The sequence below is a fragment of the Pseudophryne corroboree genome, chromosome 3, assembly GCF_028390025.1.
Source record: "Pseudophryne corroboree isolate aPseCor3 chromosome 3, aPseCor3.hap2, whole genome shotgun sequence".
Classification (NCBI taxonomy): Eukaryota; Metazoa; Chordata; class Amphibia; order Anura; family Myobatrachidae; genus Pseudophryne; species Pseudophryne corroboree.
Genome location: NC_086446.1, coordinates 160,703,453 through 160,731,015, shown reverse-complemented (window position 1 = coordinate 160,731,015; position 27,563 = coordinate 160,703,453). Strand labels below are relative to the sequence as shown.

At 44.7% G+C, this 27,563-nt stretch overlaps 1 pseudogene; it reads right to left on the bottom strand.

The window, feature by feature from the left end:
• On the bottom strand, nt 1-27,563 carry LOC135057222 (glutathione S-transferase P 1-like; annotated as a pseudogene).

The following is a 27,563-nucleotide window of genomic DNA, read 5'->3' as shown; positions in this document are numbered from 1 at the left end:
TTACAGGGCCTGCAGCTGTGGAGGAATGTCAGAGTTCACTTTGTTGTTCACCTTGTCAGCAGAAAACTCTTTAATTTTGAGGCTTCTATTGAGCTTAAACAATTCAGTTTTCCAATCCATACTACTAAAAGGCACAGTAGGGACAAATGAGAGTCCTCTAGTCAGTAAAGAGGCTTCATCTGGTGACACATCTTGATAAATTAAAGATTATGTTCTCCGAGGTACCGGAGGCTTTGCATATTTGGCCCTTTATCTGCCTCTTGCATTGCCCCCCTCTCCTTGTAACTTTGCGTTTGTGCCTGATTTTTGGACGTGTGTACGTACCCCTAGAGCAGACTTTTTCAACCAGTGTGCCGTGGCACACTAGTGTGCCGCGACCAGTTGCTAGGTGTGCCGCGGAGCCAGAGCAGCTTCCTGCACCTTCAGAGTGAACTGTTGGCCCGGACTCTTCTTGGAGGATCAGTCGTGCTCCGCCCCGTGACGTATGCCTTGAAGACGCGGCGGTGTTATATCATAGGTCACGGCCGCCGCGTCTCACCATCCAGTCAACCCACCCACCTGTATACACATCTTTCAGTTCCCGCCTGCATACACAGCTTTCCTTGCCCACCCACTTTCACACCTGCCCGACCGCCAGCTGCTCAGTATTCGCAGCACTCCACTATGAACAACCCCCGCCACTGAGGGACAGGGAGGAGGACAGCTGACCAGTAGGGGCCAATATTTGGGGGTTTTCTTCTCCTATGGGGAACAATAGGATTTATGTGGGGAGAATAAGGATTTATGGGGGGAACAATGTGAATAATTCATGTGGGGAGCAATAGCATTTATATAGGGAGCAATATGATTTATGTGGGGAGCAATGTGATTGTTTTTTCTGTGTAGGCCAATGTATGTGTGGATTTTTTTTTACTATGAGGGCCAATGTGTGTTTTTTGTTTTTTTCTGTGGGGAACTGGTGGTGTGCCTTGGCAATTTTAAAATATTGTTCGGTGTGCCGTGAGTAAATAAAGGTTGAAAATCACTGCCCTAGAGGGTTGGAACCGGAGGTGTCAGGTCCTGCTGCTCCATATGTTTCACTCTCACTGCCAGTTGTTCCGGTGTCATCTGAGAAATCTGTTCTAGCTCTCCTCAAGGTTGTTCTATGTCCGTTTGAAGAGATGCTTCTTACCAAGGAGAAGATTAAATTGTTTGACGCTGTACATTTACCAGCTCTTATTGATGATAAACAGGGGGATTGGATTGCTAAAAGCAATTACCAGTTGAAGACTTATAAAAGTGACTTAATGAAGTTTAAAAAAGAAAAAAGTGGCCATGGACTATGAACACCAACGGGTGTATTGTTACAACCATATTAATTGATATTCCAGTGGCACGGATTTTAGCAATTGCTCTATATATTAAACAACACTTTGTGGTGGAGAAATTTATAAACCTGGATTAACCCTTGCAGCATCATGCTCGGGATAGATAGAGGTCTGTCAATGGCACCTGCCACATGTAAGACTCTCCACTATCTGAGCTCTTCATTATCATATTGATATACCAATTATATTTCTTAATGTTTATGGTGAGAATATGTGATTTATAATTGTTTGAAGCTACAACATTTTATTGCTATATTTTTATCAGTGTATTGATTCATACATGTTTTGATGAATAAATAAGTGATAACTGTTATCGCCACAGCCTATTTATTACCCTACCAGAGCGCTAGGTATTTTCTTTGTAGTTTTCTGTTTTGGACTAGCTATCCCACACAGCTGCTTAGTGTTAGTAATTGAAAGGATCTCTATTTCAGCATCTGGGAAATGTCTAGTTTTTTCTCTATCTGCATATGAAATAATACGTTACAGTGTTTTCCTGGAATGAATCAGCAGAGTCTGCTTGTACATCTTATTCACACTGTGATGCAAATAAATGCACAAAACTGATGCCCGGCATTAATAATCGCACTCATGGCTAGGCGTAACCAGAAGGGCTGTTTAACATAACTGCAGCAAGGATGTAGGAGGACACATCTGTACCATAGTTGCCGACATCCTGGCTGCTGTCTGCAAGAGAGAGCAGCCAGGTAGGCTCAGCAGGGGGGCGGGGTGGAGCTACAATGCGGAGAGGAGGCAGAATGGGGGCGTGGTTACTGTGATCGTGTCATTGTATCCAATGCTCTGTAATGCTGTATAATGCTGATATTACTGCCATTATACTGCAGAGGGCGTGGCAAAATGCTGGAAAGACTTAAATTTCAAGAAAAGAAAATATTATTTTGCCACTATTAATAAAAAGTGCGAAAGTCATCCATCTGACACCTTTTTAGTACTTTCCTTAGGACTGCTAACAGCCTTCTATATGTTCTGGCTATCTCAGTTACCCCTTTTTTGGGGTAAAGGTTAGTTTCCCCACTTTTTTTTTTTATCCAGGTCTCATTTTGTAGAAAAGTCTGGCAACCTCATTGCAAGTACTGTAAATTAGATTTCTAACTGGATCTCAAATTTCTCCGGTGCATGTATCCCTGCAATGTAAGCGAATTTCATGAAACTGGCTTTTCGCAAAAACTTGCACCTAATTGAATTGACCCCAAATATGTTTAGATTTTCTGAATCCATTCTCACCTCATCTCCTACAATAAATCCTTTCCCCTCCTTATTTGAACGAAGTAGACTTTCAAAATGACCAGGATCATAGGTCAGAGCCTTAATGTAATCATCTTTTCCATCTTCCTAAAGAAGATAATGAGAGCAAGAATTAAATATGTGGCACATCCATTGTTTGGTTATTACCAGCCTGGCCATACTCACATAGTTCTGATAGATCAGACATCCGTATTTCACCCTGAGATCTTCCACCCCATCGTTTACCATGTCTATGAGTGTTGCTTCTTGTGGATTTTTCCCATAAAGACCTACAAGACAGTCAGATTTAAATTTGGTGGACAATAAAAAGAGATCCAGGACCTCATTCAGAGTTGGACGCAAATGCAAGTGGTAGCTTTTTTAGGCCACAACTTACTTTTCTATTTTCGTGCACATTCACTTATTTTTCCAGGCACTTGCAACTTTTTAAACAAGGGGGTTTAGAAAGCATGTAGACTGTGAAATTATAGTAAAGGCATGTTTACGTGGAGTGTGGCTAATGTGGCCACCCAAAAAATGTTTATGAACCTGTTTAAAGGGATAGGACCTGCAGTTACTGAAACCGAGGATACCCATATATTTAGTTTGGATTTTAACAAAGTTAAAATTTTATATTTGAGTCTTGTTAATTTTGCATTTCACCAGCCATCTCCAAGTGACCTGGGTACTTATATACACTATCCTGCCATTTACTGTATTATGTGTATTAGTTGTGGACCATGTTTGTTCTTACAGTGAAGTCACACCTCCTGTCGTATTCCTGGTGCATCTGTTCCTGGGGGGTCATTCCGAGTTGTTCGCTCGCAAGCTGCTTTTAGCAGCTTTGCACACGCTAAGCCGCCGCCTACTGGGAGTGAATCTTAGCTTATCAAAATTGCGAACGAAAGATTAGCAGAATTGCGAATAGATACTTCTTAGCAGTTTCTGAGTAGCTCCACACTTACTCGGCATCTGCGATCAGTTCAGTCAGTTTCGTTCCTGGTTTGATGTCACAAACACACCCAGCGTTCACCCAGACACTCCTCCGTTTCTCCAGTCACTCCCACGTTTTTCCCAGAAACGGTAGCGTTTTTTCGCACACACCCATAAAACGGCCAATTTCCGCCCAGAAACACCCACTTCCTGTCAATCACATTACGATCACCAGAATGAAGAAAAAACCTCGTAATGCCGTGAGTAAAATACCTAACTGCATAGCAAATTTACTTGGCGCAGTCGCACTGCGGACATTGCGCATGCGCGTTAGCGACTAATCGCTCCGTTGCGAGAAAAAAATAACGAGCGAACAACTCGGAATGACTCCCCTGGTACAGTACTTCAAAGGAGGGAGATGCATTTGCAACCCAGGGGCGGATCCAGAACAAAATGACATGGGGGGGGTGGTTTTGCATGCACTCCACAAAAAGTGGATGTGACTACATAACAAGGGGTGTGGCCTCAAAGGGAATGCCGTATCCACGGATGATGCCTCGTAGAGACAGAGGGTGACAGGAGAGAGATGTTGATGTGGAGATAGTGAAGCAAGGGAGAGGCAGAAAGTGAGGCAGTGGGTGATGGGAAGAGATAGCAGGAGACAGAGAGGCAGTTGGTGACAGGGAGAGGTAGATGGTGACAGGAGAGGGTGACAGGGAGAGGCAGTGGATGATCCCAAGGAGAGGCAGAAGATGACAGGGAGAAGGTAACAGGAGAGTCAGTAAGTGATAGGGAGAGGGTGATAGGAGAGAGAGGGTGATGGGGAAATAGTGATGCAGGGGAGAAGCAGAGGGTGAGGCAGTGGGTGATGTGGTAAGACAGTTTGAGACAGAGAGGCAGAGGGTGACAGGGAGAGATAGAGGGTGACAGGGAAAGGCAGTGGATGATGACAGGGAGACGGAGAGAGTGACAGGGAGAGGCAGTTGGTGACTGCAGGTAGACTGTGAAAGGCAGTGGGTGATGGGGAGAGGCAGAAGTGATATATAGGGGGCACTGGGCTGGATGGGAAGGGGCAGTGAGATGGTGGTTGGAGGGGGGTAACACTAGGCTGGAAAAGGTGATATACTGGGCTCAATGTGGGGCATACTTGCCTACCTGACCCTGAGCTAGTTTATTGATATGAAAGGTGTTTCACCACAGGTGATGGCAATCATACATTACCAGGAAAGTCCAGGAACAGAGCATTTCTCCCTCATGGAGAGGGTCAGGTAGGCAAGTATGATGTGGGGACACTATGTCTGGACTGGTTGGGGAGGTTCTTGCTGAGGGAGTCAGTGACATGGTGAGAGACAGGGCCAGATTAACAATGGGGCGGATAGAGCTACAGCTCCAGGCCTCCACATAAAAATAGTACCATGATGCTGGCAGCAGGATGCTGAGCAGGTGCACTTATAATCATAAATCAAAGTATTAAAATGCTTTTTGTAGTTTTCTCACAAAATGATCCAAGTTTTCTATGTTTATTTATTTAGGGAGACATTAGGGCACATAGTGTATAGGGAGTACATGCTCCATGTGGCTCTGGCCACATTCACACAGCACTGGTCACAGCTCCTCTCCTTCTCAGTATAGGCCCTTGAAGATTTTCAGCTCCAGGCCCATGTTGCCCTTAATCCGGCCCTGCTGGGAGACACTGGGCTGGATGGGAGGGACACTTTGTGAATGGCGGCACTGGGCAGGATGGGAAGGGGGCAGTGAGATAGGGATTGGAAGGAAGAACACTTGGCTGAATGAGGAGGAATCATTGTGACAACTGGCTGGGGGTTGTTGGTGGGGGGGGGGGGGCAGTGAGATGTACGCAGTGGGTTGGTTGGGGAGAGAAAGTGGGAGACAGTGGGTTGGCAGAATGGGAGACACTGGGATTGGGGGGGTCATTAATGGTAGGTGACAATGGGCAATAGAAGGGCAGACACTGGATGGGAGCACTGACCTGCTGCTGTTCAATTTAGGCCTGACCCTGCACACTGGCTGCAGATGCCTGCTGACACAGCAGACTCCTCAGAAGCAGTTCAGCTCTAGCTTCTGCTGCTGGGATTTATCTCTTCTGGTGTTTTAGAGGTGGCTGCCTTTCCCTGGTGCTGTAGTGCGGTGCGGGCACGTTCGGCGACAGGAGAAGAGACTAGTGCATCCTAGGGATGGCCATCGACCATAGAGGGTGACAGGCCAATCCGGATCAAGCCCAGCCCATGAATCAGACTGCAGGAGATGGGGCTGGGTTGATCATTCATAGTTGCACATCCTGGTGGCTAGCATGGTGCAGTGTTCACTGCATTACAAATAAAATAAAAATGATCATAAACAACAGGAGGCACGTGCCTTTATGCCCCCCCTGAATCTGCCTATATTGCTACCTGCAGTATTCAGAGTTGCATCTCACATCTGTGGCCAGATCAGAATAGATGGCAAAATGCGTTGGATTTTTGTCTGGTTGAATTTAACGTCCAACTGCGACTAAGGTCCCTAGTAAGCACCAAGTAGTCCATGGAGAAAGAATGTCATACCATGATTTCTGCCAAGATAGCGCAAGATTGAATTTGACTGATACAGCGTGAAATTCATATTTTTGAATCCCGGAAGTTGGCCAAACACATGTAAAGTGAAATAAGTAATAAATTAAATACATTAGAAACAAGTTTACTGAATTAGTAGACAAAAATGCACTTTACAGATCATATATAGGAAGTTTTCATCCAATCCCATTTTTAGAATACATGCAGGAAACATCTGTAAAACTATAAATCACAGATCCATATGTCAGTGGTTGTCTGGGTACGGAGTTGAGTTTTTTGTAATCTTACCCGCTTCTTTTTTCAGGTTCCCTTTCATCCAGGTATCAAATGTCACTACCTCCTCCTTCTAGTCCAAGTCCTGGTCCGCATGGCTTCACAGCCACCTGAGAAAACAATTACCATCAAGTAGTACGTGAAAACCTGGAAAAGTTTATGCCTTAGACTAGCGGATATGGCCTCAACTGCTGAATTAGATTAGGACAACTCACTTTCATTTTTAAGTTTCCTCTATGGATGGTTTAATTAATTTATATGATCAGAAGAAAAAAAACACACAAAAAAAACGTCCCCTCGCTATTCACTCATGTCCAGTGGTGTATTTCTCACTATACATTTGCCTAGGGGTGGCAGAGCAGACTGTAGCCCCCCACCCCCCACGTGCGACCTGTCGCATCTTAGCAGCTGCCCCTTTTTATTTTTACCTGGAGAGGAGAAGGAGGATGACATGGGAGCAATGTGAGCATGTGCAGTATGTGGTGGCCAGCAGTGAGTTGTGATCGGGTAGTGAGCTGGGGGGGGGGAGGCAGTAAGGTGCGATGGGGGAAGTGTGAGCTGTGGGGACAGTGAGGTGTGATTAGAGCTGTGTGAGTTGTGGAAGGGAGGAGGGCAGTGAGCTATGGAGGGAATTGGCAAGGAGAGATTTATGAAAGGGGTAATGAGAAGGCTATGGAGGGGCAATTGGAGAGATAAAGAAAGAGGTAACAGTAATTTTTTTTTGGACAGGGGAACAGCCTATAATGTTGTGTCTAGAGGTGGCCTGACCCCTAAATTCGACTATGTTCATGCCTGTCGTAGTGTGCAGAGTCCAGGTGGGCTTGTTAGTTCCAATACTGAAGCCAGCATACCAGGCCTGAGGGGATAAATATCAGGTTCCTGCAAGACTAAAGGGCCCTACAGACTTGCCGATATGTGCGGCTGATATGAACAATCTCGAGAATTTGTTCATATCGTTCAGTGTGTAGGCACCTACAATGAACAATGCGCGGCCCCGCAGTCGTTCATCGTTGGTTCCGGCTCGTTTATGTCTGCAAGCCAATATAGACAATATTGTCGATATTAGCATGCAGGGCTATGGAGCTGGGTGACACCAGGGAGTGAAGAAACTTCACTCCCCCTGTCAACCCCCCACTGCCACCCCCTGCGCCAGACGTATTGGCTGTCAGGTACCTCGGCAGCGAATTGGCAAATGTGTAGGGGGCATAACACAATCTCAGCACAACAGACCAGTAAGAAGCACTGACAGAAAGGGAGGACAGTGCAGATGCAAATGTCTTTACTCAGTGCCAGTGAGCTATTAACATTGGCATATTAATAATGGGTGCATGGTGTGCTGTGCACACGGTCAAGGGTTCCCACACAGCACACCCTGCTTCCATGTTTAATTACTTACTTCTCCGGAGTCTCGTATTGGCAATGCAGCATAAATCATAGGGAAAATGTTGCAGTAAACTACCGATTATTTGGGTAGTCCACAGTGGTGCAAGTAGAAAAAATGTCTTATAGGTACTATGTGTGTGCGCGCCAAAAATATGGGTGTGGCCAAATGCCACATGGGGCGTGACCAATGAAAATGATGGTGTGATACACATATGGGGGGGCCAGATACACATATGACCCCAATAGTGCCAGATACACATATGCCCCCACAGTGTCAGATATGCCCCCACAGTGTCAGATATGACCCCAACAGTGCCAAATATGCTTCTACAGTGCCAGATACACAAATGCCCCACAGTGCCAGATGCACAAACAGTACATTAAGTCCCTTTTTGAAAATAGGCACTACTTCCGCTATACGCCAGTCTTTGGGAACCATACCTGATATAATTGAATCCTTAAAGATCAAAAATAGCGGTTTTGCAAGTTGAGAGTGAAGCTCCATTAGAACCCTTGAGTGAATTCCATCGGGCCCCGGTGATTTATTAATCTTTAAATGTTTTAATCGGTCACAGACTACCTCCTCCAGTGGCGGAACTAGCGAGCGGTGGGCCCAGGTGCGGCAAAATGCTTTGGGCTCCCCCATCCCATCCAAGTCCACCCCCTCACCCCTGGAGAGGATCTGGTGAGGGGGACCTGCTCAGGGCCAGAGAAATGGATACCTAGCAACAGTGCCGTAACTAGACATTTTAGCACTGTGTGCAAGAAACGGCATCAGAGCACCACCCCTGCATGCAAAACAGGGGCATTGCGCGGCGTAGGCGCGCGCAAAAATACATAGTGGCGTGGCTTCGTGGGGAACGGGTGTGGACACAAAATAATACCAATTCATAAGACGGTGCACAGTAATGTCCATTATTCAAATTACGCCGCACAGTAGCACCACTACACCAGGTAGAGACCCTTTTACACCTTACAGTGGACAGATTCCTCTTATTACACATTACGGCAGACAGCGTCCCCTTTTTACACATAACGGCAGACAGCGTGCCCTTGTTACACATAGCGGCAGACAGCGTACACTTTTTACACATAACGGCAGACAGCGTCCCCCTTTTTACACATTACGGCAGACAGCGTCCCCTTTTTACACATTACGGCAGACAGCGTACACTTTTTACACATAACGACAGACAGCGTCCCCCTTTTTACACATAACGGCAGACAGCGTGCCCTTGTTACACATAGCGGCAGACAGCGTACACTTTTTACACATAACGGCAGACAGCGTCCCCCTTTTTACACATTACGGCAGACAGCGTCCCCTTTTTACACATTACGGCAGACAGCGTACACTTTTTACACATAACGACAGACAGCGTCCCCTTTTTACACATTACGGCAGACAGCGTGCCCTTGTTACACATTACGACAGACAACGTCCCCCTTTTTACACATTACGGCAGGCAGATTCCCCCTTTTACACATTGCGGCAGGCAGATTCCCCCTTTTTACACATAGCGGCAGGCAGATTACCCATTTTTACACATTGCGGCAGGCAGATTCCCCATTTTTACACATTGCGGCAGGCAGTCCCAACAAAGACAGAAAGAAAGACAGAAAGTAAGAAAAAAAGAAAGAGAAAGAAAGAAGAATTATACTTACCCTCTCCGCTGGCTCAGGCTCCTCGGTGCAGCTTGACGATTCCCGGGCAGTAGAGAAGGAGGAGGAGGGAGGTGGAGGAGGGAGCCGCAGCAGCGCTGTGTTATTGGTGGAGGAGCTGCTACTGCTGTCCCTCTGCTTCACTATAGGCTGTTCTCGGAAGACAGCCTATAGTGAAGCAGAGGGGCAGCAGCAGCAGCAGCGCCTCAACCAGTAACAAAGCGCTGCTGCGGCTCCCTCCTCCACCTCCCTCCTCCTCCTTCCCCCGTGCCGCTGCGCTCCTCTCCTCTCCGGGCGGCTGTGCGCTGCGGGCAGCGGTTGCCCGCAGCACGCAGCGGCATGTAATGAGTCAGTTTGACTCATTACATGCTTTGGGCCCCTGGACAGAGGCGGGCCCAAATGTGCAACGCACTGGTTGCACTGGCGGTAGTTCCGCCTCTGACCTCCTCACTTAAATAAGTACCTATCAGAGGGATATTCTCATTATTGAGATTGTGTGTCAGTCCCTGAATTGGGTCCTCTCTAGTAAATACTGTTGAAAAAAACTCATTTAGTGTGTCCGCTATGTCATACTGGCGCCCAAGATGGCTGCCTCTCCTTTTGTATGCTCCTGATCTTCTCCATAAAACAGCTTAAATTCACCACAACTGACCTATGAATCATCATAAATATCCAAGGACTTACCTTTAACTTGTACTACTCTACGCGGACATCTCATCAAAACCAACGGATTGCATTCCTGCGCTGAGATACACACTGGATTGAATCCTGGACTGAATCCTCTGCATACCTCCACTGAGAAATCCTTCAGTTAGCAGCTGCTGTACTCTGCATTGGACATTACCCAGATAAGGTACTGTGGATTACAACCTATCTTTGGCTACATCCTGCCCCTCACTTAGACATCATCCACCTCTGTTCTCTGAGCAACAAATAACTGACTTATTGCATTAATCTACTAATATCAGTATATTCAGGCTCTGAATTGCTGAAGGCTCACTGTTTCAACTCAGGATCCATTTCCCAGGACATGTTATCATCACTACCCCCCACACAAGAAATCTACATCAAAGGCCTCTCACACTGAGACTTTTCACACCTACACAGTAGGAACTGGCTTCTAACACCTTTCCAAAGTCTGCCTATCCTAGGATAATTGACTAAATCAGCAGTTATTTTATTTATCACTTGCTTCAAATATACCCAATAGGTTATAGCAATAACTTTGTTCATAAACCCATTATAATTTTGGATCACATACCGAATTGGGGGAAAACAAAACACAAAAAGGAAAAAAAAAAAACCACTGCTTTCTCTCCCTCTCTCATCATCATCATCATATGCAGCTTAAACTTATAGTAATCTGTCATTGATGTCCAAATGTATACGTATTGCTCCAGCTTCATTCTTTCACTCCGCCCACCACGTTCTGCAGTTCCTATCACACCATCACAGGCTTCTATTCTCCAATCCCTTGGCATTTTAAAAAGAAAACACAGGCGCATTCGTGGGAAGCGAGCAGGCCGGAAATGTATTTCCCCCGGTAACCATCTATGTCCTTTGCCCACCTGCTCACCCCCATACTCAAAGAACAATCAAATAGAAGTGATACCCAAAAGACGGCCCTATGTTTGGAAGGACAAAACAGTCAACTCTTGCTTTGTGACCCCCATACCCAGAGCTCCTGCAATTAACATAAAGAAAACGGAAGGCCCTCTGGTATGCCCAATCAGGTCAGTTCTTTGTAATGCCAGATCTATAAGAAACAAGACTGCAACAATTGCTGACCTTATTGAATCTGCAGATCTAGCCTGTATTACAGAGACCTGGCTAGATGAAAATGCAGCACCTATATTGGAGGCTGCAGTACCAACAAACTACTCGGTCATCCACAACCCAAGACTGGACCGCAGGGGTGGCGGGGTGGCTATCTGCTTAAAAAAGAACTTAAACTTAGGGTCCACCCTATTGAAATTACTCGCTCATTCGAGTGCATTGCTGCCCGGAGTTCGACAGGATTAGGTTTCAGAGTACTTCTCATTTACCGTCCACCTGGAGAAGGAAAGATATTTCTACAAGAAATTGCAGACACTGTTGCTGGCCTGGTTCTGGAACATCAAAGATGGCTCATCCTCGGGGATTTCAATGCATGGGTGGATGATGAGCTCTCACGCCTTGGCCAAGACCTCCTGTGCACAATGAATGGTCTGGGCTTCACACAGGTCATTCCCTCTGCCACACATAAAAGTGGTCATACTCTTGATCTTGTCTTTCAGATTGGATTAGAAGTCACTGACCTAAAAATAAACCCAGTCATCTGGTCAGACCACTACTCCCTCTGGTTCTCAGTTGCAACCCCTCAAATAAGATCTCTGCCCGTGGAGTTGACCAGGTATCGTCCAAGGAGGGGTATGACTCCCCAGGCTCTTGCAGCAAATCTGGATCTCTCTGCTATACTGGGTGCCTGTGAAGATCCCTGTTCCCTAGTCCGTTATTATAATAGGGATGTTATGGCTGCAATTGATATTATCGCCCCTGTGCGTATAAGACCTCGCAAACCACAACGTCAAGCTCCATGGTTCGACAACAGTGTTAGTGAGCTCAAGAAAATGGGGCGTAGACTGGAAAGACGATGGAGGAAGACTAACCTAGTGGATGACAAAATAAAACGAATAAAGCATAACGAAGAATATCAATCGACAATCACTCGTAAGAAATCACAGTTCCTGTCAAATGAGATCACAGCAGCAAACAATAGGCCAGCTCAACTTTTCCGCACAGTGGAGATGCTTTGCAAGCCAGCATGCCTGCAGACTGATGAGACCCTTTCCCAGGCAAGATGCAACGAGTTTGCAAACTTCTTTGCAGATAAAATATCCACCATCCGGGCTGGAATCTCCACAGTGCCATCAAAGGAGTGCCAAACTACAAAGCCTGCCAATATAAGCTACCTGCCTTCATGGACCAGCTTTGACCCAGTGGATGTAAAGGACACTGCTGAAATTGCTCGGATTTTGCGTCCCACCACCTGTGGTCTGGACCCAGCCTCAACAAAGCTTCTAATAGGTTGTATGGATATAATTGGTCCTGTCTTTGCAAAAATTGTTCAATGCTCTTTGCAGACAGGCATTTTTCCTGGACCCCTAAAGGAAGCAATTGTTAGACCGCTTCTTAAAAAACCTAATTTAGATCCCGACTGCATGACCAACTACAGACCGGTATCAAACCTTCCTTTCCTAGGAAAGGTTATTGAGAAAGTGGTGGCAAATCAACTGGAAACCCGCCTGACAACCCATGATATTTATGATCCATTTCAATCAGGATTCAGGAGAAGACATAGCACTGAAACAGCCCTGGTGTGTGTGTTAAATGATCTTCTGATGGCAAAAGACAGAGGTGACTGTTCAATATTAATCCTTCTGGATCTCTCGGCAGCATTTGATACCGTGGACCATGGGCTTCTGATTGAGCGACTGATACATTTCTGTGGTTTGGATGGCACAGTCCTAAGCTGGTTCAAATCATTTCTCACAGGCAGGTCACAGAGAGTATCATCTGGATTATACTCATCACCACCAGTGCCATTGCCATGTGGTGTCCCACAAGGTTCTATACTATCCCCCATGCTTTTTGCAGTATACATGCTCCCACTGGGCGAAATAATCAGGCGCCATGGCCTGGTCTACCACTGCTATGCAGATGATACACAATTGTACTTGTCCTTTGCTCCGGGCACTGATAACCCAATAGCAACCCTAAATGGCTGTCTAGCTGAACTACAGGAGTGGATGAGCGCCAGCTGGCTACGACTGAACCCGGATAAAACAGAGGTCCTTATAATACGACCGCAACATCAAAGGACAGGACTGCAGCATAGCCAACCAACTGGACTTACACTCGGGGATCCAGAATTACAGACCAGTGATCGTGTGCGGAATCTTGGCGTTGTCCTGGATGGTGGCTTGACACTTAAACATCAGATATCAGCCACAATCAAATCCTCATTCTTTCACCTGAGGAACATAGCCAGAATCAAGCACTTAATTCCCTCAGATGATCTGCCAAAAGTCATTCATGCATTTGTATCATCTCGATTAGACTACTGTAATGCCCTCTACCTTGGTCTACCAGCAAAAGAATTGCAACGCTTACAGCTGGTGCAAAACACAGCTGCCAGGCTGTTAACCAACCAGCCCCGTTCTAGCCACATAACACCCATCCTCTACTCCCTTCACTGGCTGCCTGTAAGATGGCGAATCATCTTCAAGATTGGCTTACTGAGTTTCAAAGCATTACATGACCAAGGCCCAAGGTACCTGAAACAGCTTCTGACCCCATACTGCCCCACTCGATTACTGCGATCTGTAGATGAAGGACTTTTAGCTGTACCTAGAATCTACCGTAATTCATCTGGGGGTCGAGCTTTTAGTCATGCGGCTCCGACTCTATGGAACTCACTTCCCCGCACAGTGCGAGAGGCCCCAACTATAGAATCCTTCAAAAGTAGACTCAAGACTTTCCTGTTTACTCAAGCATTTCCATAATGTCCCTTTTAGCATCTTCATGCTTCTGTATTTTATGAAAATGTACTTCATTATTTTCTGTATTATATTATGCTATATATCTGTTAAGCGCCTTGAGTCCTATTGGAGAAAGAGCGCTATATAAATAAAATTATTATTATTATTATTATTATTATTATTATCATTTTTGATGAATACTCCCAACTTGTCTTTTACAGGGCATATACTCTCCTTCTTTAATCTCTTGCTATTAATGCATTTAAAGAATTTTTGGGGATTTGATTTGCTTTCCTTAGCTACTAGTTTTTCTGTTTCTACTTTAGCCGCTCTTATTTCTTTTTTGCATATTTTGTTACATTCCTTATATTGCTGAAATGATTCCGCATTCCCATCAGATTTGTATTTTTTAAATGCTCGGCTTTTCTTGCCCATAAGTTCCTTTATTTTTTTTATTAAGCTACATTGGTTTATTATTTTTAATCCTTATTTTGCTGATCGTAGGAATAATTTTGAGAGCATTTTTAGCTAGTAGTGATTTTAATACATCCCATTTCTCTGTAGTATATTTTCCTAGAAACAAACCTTCCCAATCAATATCCCTTAAAGTTTCCCTCATCATTTCAAAGTTGGCTTTGCTAAAGTTTAGAGTCCTAGTTGAGCCAGTATAGAACTGTTTATGAAAACTTATATTGAATGTGACCTTATTGTGGTCGCTGTTTCCTATGGGCTCCCCCACTATAATATCTGATACCAATTCCCCATTGTTTGTTAATACCAGGTCTAAGATTGCATTGTACCTAGTTGGTTCCTCAATTAGTTGAACTAAGTAGTTATTATTAAGTGTGTTTAAAAACATATTGCCCCTAGCAGTATCACATGAATCGTTTTTTCCAGTTTATCTCTGGATAGTTAAAATCTCCCATCACTACTATGTCACCTACTCCTGCTGCTCTTTCAAATTGCTTCAGTAACAATTCCTCGTCAGATACAATAATACCAGGCGGCCTGTAGCATACCCCCAATACTAACTTTTTTATTCCCTTTTCGCCGCATGCAATTTCTACCCATAGCGTCTCGACAGTGTCTACAGTCCCCTCCTGCAAATCCTCCCGTATATCAGGTTTTAAAAATGGTTTTACATAAAGACACACTCCTCCACCCCTTTTAATTAGTCTGTCTCTCCTAAACAGCGTATAGCCTTCTAGATTGACTGTCCAATCATGAGATTCGTCCCACCAAGTTTCAGTAATGCCTATAATATCATACTGTTTGCTTGCTGCAAGTATTTCTAGTTTGCCCTTTTTACCAGTAAGGCTTCTAGCGTTCACATACATACAACATAGATAAGTATTTCCCCTTGCATTAGAGACATCTTTCACCTTATGTAGCAACGATGACCTGTAATCGTTATTAGTTAGTGCTTTGGTAAAACCTCTTTTAGTACCCATGTTAATACCTTTACCGGCTGCTCTTACCCTCCCCCCAACTTCTCCCCCATATCGTTTACTACCGCCATCCCCACTATTCTCACTGCACGCCCTGTAGTTTCTAGCTAAACCCTCCCCCCAGGCTCCTAGTTTAAAGTCTCCTCCAACCTTCTAACCATCCTTCCCCCCAGCACCGCTACCCCTTCCTCATTCAGGTGCAATCCATCATGACAAAAAAGATGGCGTCTGACTGAGAAGTCCGCCCAGTGTTCCAGGAACACAAACCTCTCTTTCCTGCACCAATCCCTAAGCCACACATTTACTTACCTAATCTCCCTCTGCCTCCCTGGACTAGCGCGTGGCACGGGTAATATTTCAGAGAATATTACCCTAGATGTCCTTGCCTTAAGTTTCTTGCCTAATTCCCTATAGTCTTTCTTAAGGACATCCCAATTTCCGCTGACTTTGTCATTGGTGCCAACATGCACCAAGACCATGTGCTGCACCCGAGCACCCGGGAGACAACAGACTGTACGGCGATCACGGTCCCGGTAGCAGATTGCCCTATCTGCATACCTGATGATAGAATCCCCTACCACCACAATCTGACTAAGTACCTCACTATCTTTTGTCCCAACTGTGCCAGAGGGGCTGCTCCTTTGGATGCTAGAGGGAACCGTCCCCTTCGGCACGTCATTTCCTCACTATCATCCTCCGAATCCTCGTCCAGTCGTGCAAATTTATTCGGGTTTGATAGTCCGGAGATGTCGAGCCTCCTCCTCTTTTTCTTCCTTCTAACTGTGACCCAGCTGGCTCCCTGATTTTCCTCTTCTACCAGTGACCCTTCCCACAGCTCCTCCACCGTTCTATCTAATTCTTGCTTGAGATTGTGTCGCATAACTGTTTGCTCTAGATCCGTTACCTGGGCTTCCAAGGCAACCGTTCGCACACATCTCATGCAGATGTAATCACACTGGGACGGTAGCTTCAGGTGTGCGTACATCTTGCACGACATGCACTGAGTGAGGTCCCCAATCACAGCCCCACCCATAGTGTTTGTAAGGTCTAACTCCCTGTTACTCTCAACAGAAAAGAAGCAAAAAAGAATAAAGAAGAAGCAAAACAATCTGGGAGAAAACACTCACTTATACAATAATTAAGTTGGGCTTATACTGTCCTTGAGCCTTCGCTTTTATGCAGCTGTAGTCCCCAGTTCCTCCAGTGGCAGCAGCTGTAATGGCAGCAGTCTCCGTCCCCTTCTGTCCTCTCCTCTGATGACTGCAGCAGCCGACTTCCTCGTCCCCTTGTGCAGCTCAGTAGAGGGTTCTGACACCACAGGCTGGTTGTGGTGAAATACAATATGCAGCAGTGTCCCCGAAGATTTCTAGTACACACACAAAAACACAGAAACAAAACAGAACAGACACCCTACACAACAAAAAACTATGCGCCTCACACACTCTCAGAACTCACCCCCTTTCTCACACACTAGTTGCAACCCCTCACACACACACAGTAATCTCAGCCCCTTAGTCACACACTACTCTCTGTCACTCTCTCACACACAATTCTCAGCCCCTCAGTCACACACTACAATCTGTCCCTCACTCACACAAGATTAAACGCCCTTGATGTCCTTTTTTCTTTTTACTTATTACACTGAGAGCGTCAGCAGCAGCTGTTAGACTTGCTGAGCTCTGCTCTGACCCCCCTGCTGTGCTCCGCTCTGACCGGCTCCCGCAATCCAGCGCCCAATACCTCTGTCCTCTATCACGATCTGGCACCCCTTGATCCGGCACCCCCTCTTGCCCGATCTGGCAGCTTTTGTCACACATGCGCTCGTACGCGTGCCTGAGCCCCGCACTGTCACTTCCGGTTCACGGGCCGTGTATCAGCGTTTCCTTCAGCGTGTCAGCGTCTCCTTCAAGTATATTACATTAAAACCAAATACTGCACCAAAAGCCCATTACATATAATAAATCATGCTGCAAAGGCTGACCTGGTACAAGCAGCTCCACACTGCCACTTCAACATAAGGTATAAATTATACATAAAAACGTACATATTAATGAACAAGACAAACACAACATACAAATACACAAATATACAACTATGCGTGAAAAAAAACACATGCAAAGGGCTGGATCAATGGGTGTTCCATAGAAGACGACCCCAACAGACTCGAATCCCCCAAACAGAAAAATAACAAAAAAGATCACAAAAAGATATTTAAAGGATTCTGTTCATTTAATCCCTTTGGTGATAGTGTCCCAAGAAAATAGATCCAGTATGCTTCACGCTTCAATAGGAGTGTACCCCTATCTCCCCCACGTTGCAATGGCGGAATCCAGTCAATAAACATACACCGTAGTGTGGACAATTGATGTTTCATTTGCAAAAAATTTAATACAACAGGGTTGTCCGTCTTGCCACTTGCATAAGCCAGATGTCAGAAAAATATCACTATGCACACTGCCATATTTGCACCTCATGCGAGCTCCCGCTGCGCGTGCAAGAGCTCTCCCGTGCGTGCGCATACTCACCTTCGCGTGCACCCGCAGGCGCACGATATGCGGATTTACGGTAGAGTTTGTATGCGTCTAGCGGGCGACTCAATCGTTACATATTTTAACCATATAAGGTATTTTGTAGATCATGGTCCCTTTGATAGATTCTGAAAGTTTAGTTAATGTAGCATGTTCATGGACAGAGAGATCCCTCTTTGTCTGATACAAAGGGTCAGACAAGGATTATACAGTGGTGTTTAGTATCCATCGGAAGAGTATTTAATTAGCAATATTCCGGTGTTGGTTTGAAGCGGATTAATCGCTCGTGCGAATAGTTATGGACATAAGAAGTTTATGTCCATTTACTATTTTTTGCACTTACTTATCCATGCGGCGGGAAACCTAGTTTCCCACCCACCTGAGCAGTTGGAAGTAGACACAGCCCACCTGTATGAACCAACTTATGACCTTTTGTTTTAGTGCAAAGACGAATTCCTGTGTCCAATGAACAATGAGATTGTAGGGACCATTGAATTGTATTGTGTGTGGGGCATAAATAGACAAGCCGATCACATCCAGCTCTCACTCTTCAACGGTTCTCATTGCTGATAATCGGGAGCTGGATGTCCAGAGGCGCATGCGATCGTTCCCCTTTGTGCGTAAGTTTTCTCCGCAATCATATTGTCTTTCTTGTTATTCTGAGCCATGTCTCTCTCTCTCTCTTCTCTTTCTCTCTCGTTACTTTTATATAGTTATTGTACTGATATTGTATTTCATGTGTAGTTATCTGGTTAGGTAGTCTATGTTATATTGGTAGTGTATGACTTGTATTGTATTATTCTTTTGAACGTTCATTCATTTCCTTAAAAGGCGTTAGACCCTTAGACCGGTATTGTGTGTTTATTGCAGTGGGTAATAGGAGCGTCTCTATCGCTCAAACAGCTTTAGTGTAAACCAGTCTACACTGTGTTGCATTTTCACCTTATCACTACAAAAGGGTTTACAGTATAAGAATATCATTTCTGTGTGTTACATTCAAGGCCTACTGATTGTTATCTTGTGAGCGTCTGCGCCGCTCGTGATCTCCTCGTAGTCTCGAGCGTCCGCTACGCTGATAGCGTAGCATTACGGTAGTCGCTCACCTATAGTGTGCCCGATACCAACAGCGTATTCTCGCGAGCGTTTGTGTCGCTCGAGCGGCTCACTCCCGATACAGCGTCCGCTACGCTAAGAGCGTACCCTTACGGTACCTCGTGCGCCGGTTGCGTACAGTGTTTCTTAACCTCTGTATAGTGTGTTAAATAGGATAAATATTTGGCTTTATCTAGTCGGCAGCCTATAGCGTGCCTGCCTGTGATCCCTTGGCCGTAAGCGAACGTGACGCTCGAGCGTCCCGACTACGGCTAAGCGATTGTTACGCAACGTGCGTACCCTTACGGTATACCATACGTAAATAGCGTACTGTGTTCTTAGACCTCTTAAAGGGTTTTAAGTAAGATAAATATTTAGCTTTATCAATTGGCGGCTCGTCCGTCCTTCACATATCTCTGCTAGGTAATTCCAGCAGACATTATCCATCAGCAAAGGGCGGGAGATCATATTCCTCGCAGTGCTGTCTGGATAAGCGTCTGCTTCGCTTAGTAAAGGGTGCTGAGGGAATCCGGAACCGGAGGTAAGAACAACACGCTAGTGTCCTTTAAAACTGTTTATTTCTATCTTGCGTACGCACACACGCATATCTGCATTTCTTTTCATTCGTGTATTTTCATATATCACTCTCCTGTTTGCCATTTTATAATTGATAAACGTGCTAAGAGAGATTTGTCACTAGTTCATAGTTAAAGTGTAAAAGTAATACATTAAGAGATAAATTGCAAAGCACACACGCAGCTCTGCCTAAAGATACAAGGAGAGATTGGTGTGGTGTTCGGTAGATGATCGAGGATCATCTACATTGATAAACGTGTTAGTTGTGTTACGGTGGATATCTGCATTGCGTACACGTGTCTCTAACAAAAGGCTGAGACTCGCGCACGCAACTCAAAGGCCGACGCACGCAGCGTATATTACGCAACGGAGCGTCTGGGTACGCCCACGTAACTCAAATCACACGATAAGTGTCACTGTAACAGGCGAAAAGGTGGCAACGCGATAAATAGCGCAAATCTATTTCAGTGTCCGAAATTTAAGCTAATAGATCCTTCTCCAATTTACAACACATCTGGTCTAAAGGAAAGAAATTTCTGCGCAGAAATAGAAATAGAAACAAAAGTGTACATGTGGTGAGTGAGTGTTTGCATATATAAGTTTTTACAATTTTGGGGATTGAACCACAGAAATCATCGAGTTCTTGTGAAATTACATACGTGTAAGTGACATGCACGGTGGCTAGGGAGGCATCCCTTGTTAAACATATAAAGAGCATTAGAGTGTAGCAGACCAGGAGGTCATTCTGTAACAGACCAGGAGGTCGCATAACAGACCAGGAGGTCCAGGTACAGCAGACAAGGAAGTCCGCTATAGAGTCAAGTAGCCCAACACCAAGAAGGGTTGGAGCGGAACCCATATAGGCCATAAAGCTCAGGCTGAAGGAATTCGCAGCTGCTGAATGTCGATTCCACTGGTCGCTCCGTACATAAGATTAGTTGCTTATGTACTGAACGATTGTACCGCACGTAATTGTGTGCATTAGTTAGTAACTTGACCTAGTACCATTTGTGTACAAAAAGGGTCATAAACGCTATTTGTACATTCTGACGTGATTTGTGTAATTTTTTATTTTCTAAAGGGAAGTTCGCTGGTCACTCAGGAATTATCCAACAACCCCACAGTTACTGGAAAGGGTTAATGCTCTGCGGATCACACTCACATGTTCCAGTAAACAAAGGTTCATAGGGGCCCTGGGTCGAGTACGCCAGCACTATATCAGTGTGTGGGCGTATTGGTCGGCGTGGGCGAGTGAGTGGGGTACTCGGTAAACCACCACCGTCAACCTATCTTTGAATATTTTGGTTTTTTGTAAGGGTTCGCTGAAGACCCTGATATAAAGGTCAGAGGTAGAGCAAGCAACACCTGCAAATTATGGGGGCCAGTTGTTCAGGAAGGGGGCGATCAACCTCGGTTCGGGTTGATTCTATAAACCGACCAATCGGGTCGGCAAGGTACGTAATGTGTGAAAAATACGGCTCACACACAGAAGTTTTATGTGATGAATGGGAGAGAATGACTGTATATGACGGGGAGAAGTTCCCAAGAGTAGGCAGCTTTAGCACAGATGTGTTACTGAATCTAAGGAGAAGGATAAGTCTCATTAAATCAGCAAAGAGACGAGTTAAACATTTTGATTGTTTACAGTTATGGCAACAGGAAAGTGAATTGCAAAGAGAGTTAACTAACATATCTGACTCTTATCTTGGGAGGAGAGACATGGCAATGGAGAGAATTATGGTTGCGGAGAAAGGCACAATGTTGAACAATAAAAACGCTCTTAGCAACTGTAGTATAGATGATAAGAATAAGTGTAATAAACATAACAATGATAATTGTAATACTGTTAAATGTACAACTATTAACCTATGCAAGTTGCACCCCATGTTAAACTTCCCTCAGGAATACAAACAAGAAAGTGAGCCCAGCCCGATGTCGGCACCTCTTCCAGCAGCCATCACACAAGACATCCAGGTGGACGCGACCAAATCGGTAAAGGCAATAATCAAACCCCCTAACGGAGGGTCAGGTGAGGTCGTGTCCACAGGTACGTACAATGTTTTATATCACGCACAAACAAATGTACCCCATATTGTAAGACCAAAACAAGGTGATGTAATTGAGTTTAGTCCTGTCAGGGTGATCACAGTCCCCGATGGGAAGACTGACGATCAGGGAATCCTTCCCGTCAAGGACAGTGCAATGCGCTGTCCCTGGTCCCGGATGGAATTGAGATCAATTATGTCTGAATTTCCTGATCCCAGGAAAAATCTAGTAGCATGTCAAAGGTTTGTTAAAGAACTAGGAAACTCCACAGAACCCACCAACAAAGAGTGGCGGACAGTGCTGAGGGCATGTTTGCCCTCCAGTGTTGACCCTGCGAAATTTATTGCTGATTGTAAATTAGACACGGAGGTACCTTGTACGGAGGAACACAATCAGGAATGTATTAAGCAGATCAACCGACAGTTAGAAGTATATTTCCCAGCCATTGTCGAGTGGAACAAAATCTTCTCCATAAGACAAAACAAAGGGGAAAGTACTTCTAATTATTTCCACCGGGCATTGCAGGACATGACTAGGTATACGGGTATAGAAAACATCGAAACAAGTGCACCGCACAGAGAAGTAGCAGTATCTGTGCTAATGGATGGTTTAAAGGAAGTGTTGAGAGCAAGGATACAGATCACCAATCCATACTGGAGAGATAAATCAGTAACTGCATTAAGGGACTCTGCTGTTGGGCATGAGCAAACCAGCATCAAGCAAGGGGAAACAAAGAAGCCTCAGATCCCTGTGGTTAAGTCAAAGGTGACAAGGTGTTATAACTGCCAGAAGGAAGGTCATTTTGCAAGAGATTGTAGACCAAGAAGTAGACCAAATTCACATAAACCCCCTAGACAAAGATATGAGCAGGGTTATGACACACCAAATTATAAACAGGGATCATATAGGAAGAATTTTGAGCCACACCCATAATATGTAGTCAGGAAAGGTGATCATTAGGACTGATGGTAAGCCTGAGGTAACAGTTAATAAATTGGGAGGTCATTCCCTGAAGACACAGGAATGACCGGGTGAAACGTTGTAAATGTATCTGTGAAATGTTTCTTTTTCTCTCCCCATCTCTGACGACTATTGGTAGGACTCAAACATTGCATATCTACTTGGTCTTTGCAGAAGTCTACCAAACCCCAGCATGACCTATCCGCATCAATGTATCCTGGCCAGATACAGAGGGTGGAGTATAGAGGTGCTGGTGGGAGGGACTGCGCAAGGAAACCATTGGACATGTAGATATGACAGCCTGATGATCTGACAATGTTTTAAAATGTTTGAAAGAAAATGTTTTTTTTTCCCTGTTGTTGTTTATTGTTGGTTTATGTAATATATATTTTTATGAATTGTTCTCTCTCTTTTGTTTTTTTTTTGTTTTCTCTCTTCTCACTCATGTTTTCATGTTTTAAAGATGGTATGTCACCCATCAGTTAGACAAATGGTAATGCAAGATTTATGCTCCTTACAGAGAGATCGCTGATTTGGAAAGAATATTGCATCACTGGAATGTTCGTTTGGAAGACTGAGAGACAGCACCTTTGAGATGATAGCAGAACAAGAAGAACGACAAGACTAGAGAACTAATTATCGTAACAAGTTTCTCTCCCCCTCAAACTGTTTTTTTTGTACCCCCATTACAAATTTCTTCTTTTCTCCTCCTGTAAGATGGACTTGCCTCAAGAGACTGTGATCCGGATTTTCCTGTTGACCATGATGTTGACCAGAGCAGTCTGTTCCGGCGAGAGTACCATGGAGGTCGAGAGAGGTTCTGGAATGGGTTCTGATGACAGAGATGGAGGCGTAGTTTTCCAAGAACAACATAATCAACAAGCAAAGGCGAGTATCAGAAAACGATCCGATAATATAGACCATAGAAGGAATTGTGAAGGATTGTTAGCTGAAGAAAACTGTATCTGTAGGCTCTGTGACAATGTAGTTGAGGATGGGTGTATCAAGAAATGTCAGTCCAGTTTTAATATCCACATGGGCCGGCATCCATTGAGTGACTATCACACCTTAGTGGGTAATGTGTTAAATCAGACAGATTGTTGGGTATGCTCTCAAGTACCTCAAGGCCATAGTAAATCAAGCTTAGTACCATTTCCTATAACGATAGGGGAGGTACTTGAGCTAAGTGGTGGGAGGCCGGTGGACAGGAGGTTTAATATCTCCAGTCCTCCTAGTTTGAAGCTCCACCAATATCATGTGGATAGATCCCTAATATGTTTTAACATTTCCAATCCCCGAAAGCCGGGAAATTGGGAAGTGTCATGGAGTAACCAAACCATGACCTTTTCATATAGAGCAGATAGAATGCCGACAGATACAGAGCTTATACGCCACATAGCCGGTAGTGGAAAATATTTCCGATATAGGTATACCCTAGGAAGTATGAGAGTTGGAGAGGTATCACCAGGATACTGTGCACATATCGTACAAACTGGTACGTGTACTAGACAGATGGGAGAATTAGGGTTAGGAGATTTCACATGGAAGATGTGTAATATGGTTATGTCCTACTCCGTCCCATATGTTCTCCCCGATGATGCATATTTCATATGCGGGAGGAAGGCGTATAAGTGGCTTGCCCCAAACTCTGAAGGATTGTGTTATATTGGAAAAGTACTGCCTGAGGTAATGACTGTATCACATGCCAAAATGAAAGATATACACCGTGTTGCCCAAGCTCATTATACTCACACTCATTACGAGCACGTAGTTAAACGGCACCTGATAGAAAGAACAGAGCATCCGGCCTCTGACATGATCCATGAATCCACCGGGATTCAGTTTCTACTTGCGTTAGACATCACTCGCACCGCCAGAGGAGTGTTGAATTATAAATACATATCTGCGCTCGCAAATTTGTTAGACAATATCACAGAAATGTATGATGACACTTTTAGGTATACTGGAAGAGAGCTTCAAGCTTATAAAACAGAACTGGTTCAGCATAGAATGATTCTCAATTATCTCACGGCAGTGACAGGCGGATATTGTGTCACACTGGCAACGCAGTACGGCGTGAAATGCTGCACATATATAACGAATAGTACCGAGGACCCGGTCGAGGTCATAGACCAAAAGATGGACGATATTCTCCAATTAAAGTGGGAATTTCGCAGGAGACACAATCTCACCCTTGCTGCTGTGGGTAATGAGCTGACTGGTTGGGTGTCATGGTTGAACCCGCGAAATTGGTTCTCTGGTTTAGGAGAATGGGCTCAAGGAGTCATAATGGATGTAGGGAAGTTTCTCCTATGTATCTTAGGTGTTGTCATAACGATTGGCTTGATATTTAGATGCGGTCAGGCTTTAACGAAGTGTAAACGAAGTACTAGGGTGATGAGTTTAAGGAGTGAGGAAACTGTAATTCTAATGGATTTGATTTATGACCCAACGGTAGAGACAATGATGTGATGAAAATGCGATTATACGGTCCGTTTCTTTCACCTGTTTTTCCGTTTTCTCCAAGGTAAAAAGACCCACTTGGACGAGGAATTTGATGATCCTGTATACAGACAACTGATGGATTAAAGAAGAAGTTTTGACAACCTTATACACAGATATTTGATGAACTATGCCAAAGACCCCCAGTTTCCCTAGAAATTTTAAAATTACGCTAGCCCAACACTTTTTGTAAGTCTATGGACATTGACAAAGCTTTTGCTCACACCTATTGGCAAAAGCCCAAAGAAGACTGCATTCAACAGACACCAGACAAGACTTCAACCAACAAATGTTCATTAACCTGACATAGAATACCACTGCATTTACCATAATTGTGTCTTATCTTCATCTCTACAACCTTCAGGTAAAGCACACACATAGGCGATAGGGAATACCGGCACAGATATCAGCATTCACATATTCCCCCATTCATGTATCATCAACTAAAATGTGCTCCCCCATTTTGTTGCAACCAAAAGCCGAAGAGAGCTCGGTAAAGTTTGACAGCCCATCCACAGACCCGTACCACGGGATAAGAAGGAATTCGAATGTATACTTCGCAATACCTCGAAGCTTGATTTAAAACACGTACGGCACGATGATACATGACCCCCCAAACATGGATTCATACACACATGCTTCTGCTATCTCACTAGGTCATACCCTTTTCCTACCTTCTCCTCTACCCCCCTACCCAATCATGGAAATGTATTTACCCTTGACATATATTTTTCTCGTTTTGAAATGTTTTAGGAAGTGGCAGTTATTGTTGACTGCCAAAGGGTGGACTGTCAAAGTCAGAAAAATATCACTATGCACACTGCCATATTTGCACCTCATGCGAGCTCCCGCTGCGCGTGCAAGAGCTCTCCCGTGCGTGCGCATACTCGCCTTCGCGTGCACCCGCAGGCGCACGATATGCGGATTTACGGTAGAGTTTGTATGCGTCTAGCGGGCGACTCAATCGTTACATATTTTAACCATATAAGGTATTTTGTAGATCATGGTCCCTTTGATAGATTCTGAAAGTTTAGTTAATGTAGCATGTTCATGGACAGAGAGATCCCTCTTTGTCTGATACAAAGGGTCAGACAAGGATTATACAGTGGTGTTTAGTATCCATCGGAAGAGTATTTAATTAGCAATATTCCGGTGTTGGTTTGAAGCGGATTAATCGCTCGTGCGAATAGTTATGGACATAAGAAGTTTATGTCCATTTACTATTATTTGCACTTACTTATCCATGCGGCGGGAAACCTAGTTTCCCACCCACCTGAGCAGTTGGAAGTAGACACAGCCCACCTGTATGAACCAACTTATGACCTTTTGTTTTAGTGCGAAGACGAATTCCTGTGTCCAATGAACAATGAGATTGTAGGGACCATTGAATTGTATTGTGTGTGGGGCATAAATAGACAAGCCGATCACATCCAGCTCTCACTCTTCAACGGTTCTCATTGCTGATAATCGGGAGCTGGATGTCCAGAGGCGCATGCGATCGTTCCCCTTTGTGCGTAAGTTTTCTCCGCAATCATATTGTCTTTCTTGTTATTCTGAGCCATGTCTCTCTCTCTCTCTTCTCTTTCTCTCTCGTTACTCTTATATAGTTATTGTACTGATATTGTATTTCATGTGTAGTTATCTGGTTAGGTAGTCTATGTTATATTGGTAGTGTATGACTTGTATTGTATTATTCTTTTGAACGTTCATTCATTTCCTTAAAAGGCGTTAGACCCTTAGACCGGTATTGTGTGTTTATTGCAGTGGGTAATAGGAGCGTCTCTATCGCTCAAACAGCTTTAGTGTAAACCAGCTTACACTGTGTTGCATTTTCACCTTATCACTACAAAAGGGTTTACAGTATAAGAATATCATTTCTGTGTGTTACATTCAAGGCCTACTGATTGTTATCTTGTGAGCGTCTGCGCCGCTCGTGATCTCCTCGTAGTCTCGAGCGTCCGCTACGCTGATAGCGAAGCATTACGGTAGTCGCTCACCTATAGTGTGCCCGATACCAACAGCGTATTCTCGCGAGCGTTTGTGTCGCTCGAGCGGCTCGCTCCCGATACAGCGTCCGCTACGCTAAGAGCGTACCCTTACGGTACCTCGTGCGCCGGTTGCGTACAGTGTTTCTTAACCTCTGTATAGTGTGTTAAATAGGATAAATATTTGGCTTTATCTAGTCGGCAGCCTATAGCGTGCCTGCCTGTGATCCCTTGGCCGTAAGCGAACGTGACGCTCGAGCGTCTCGACTACAGCTAAGCGATTGTTACGCAACGTGCGTACCCTTACGGTATACCATACGTAAATAGCGTACTGTGTTCTTAGACCTCTTAAAGGGTTTTAAGTAAGATAAATATTTAGCTTTATCACAGATGAATAGAAGAACGGTGCTGATTCATTCGTTCTCTAAAATGTCCTAATCGTCTTGCCGACGTATAGTTTACCACAAGGGCAT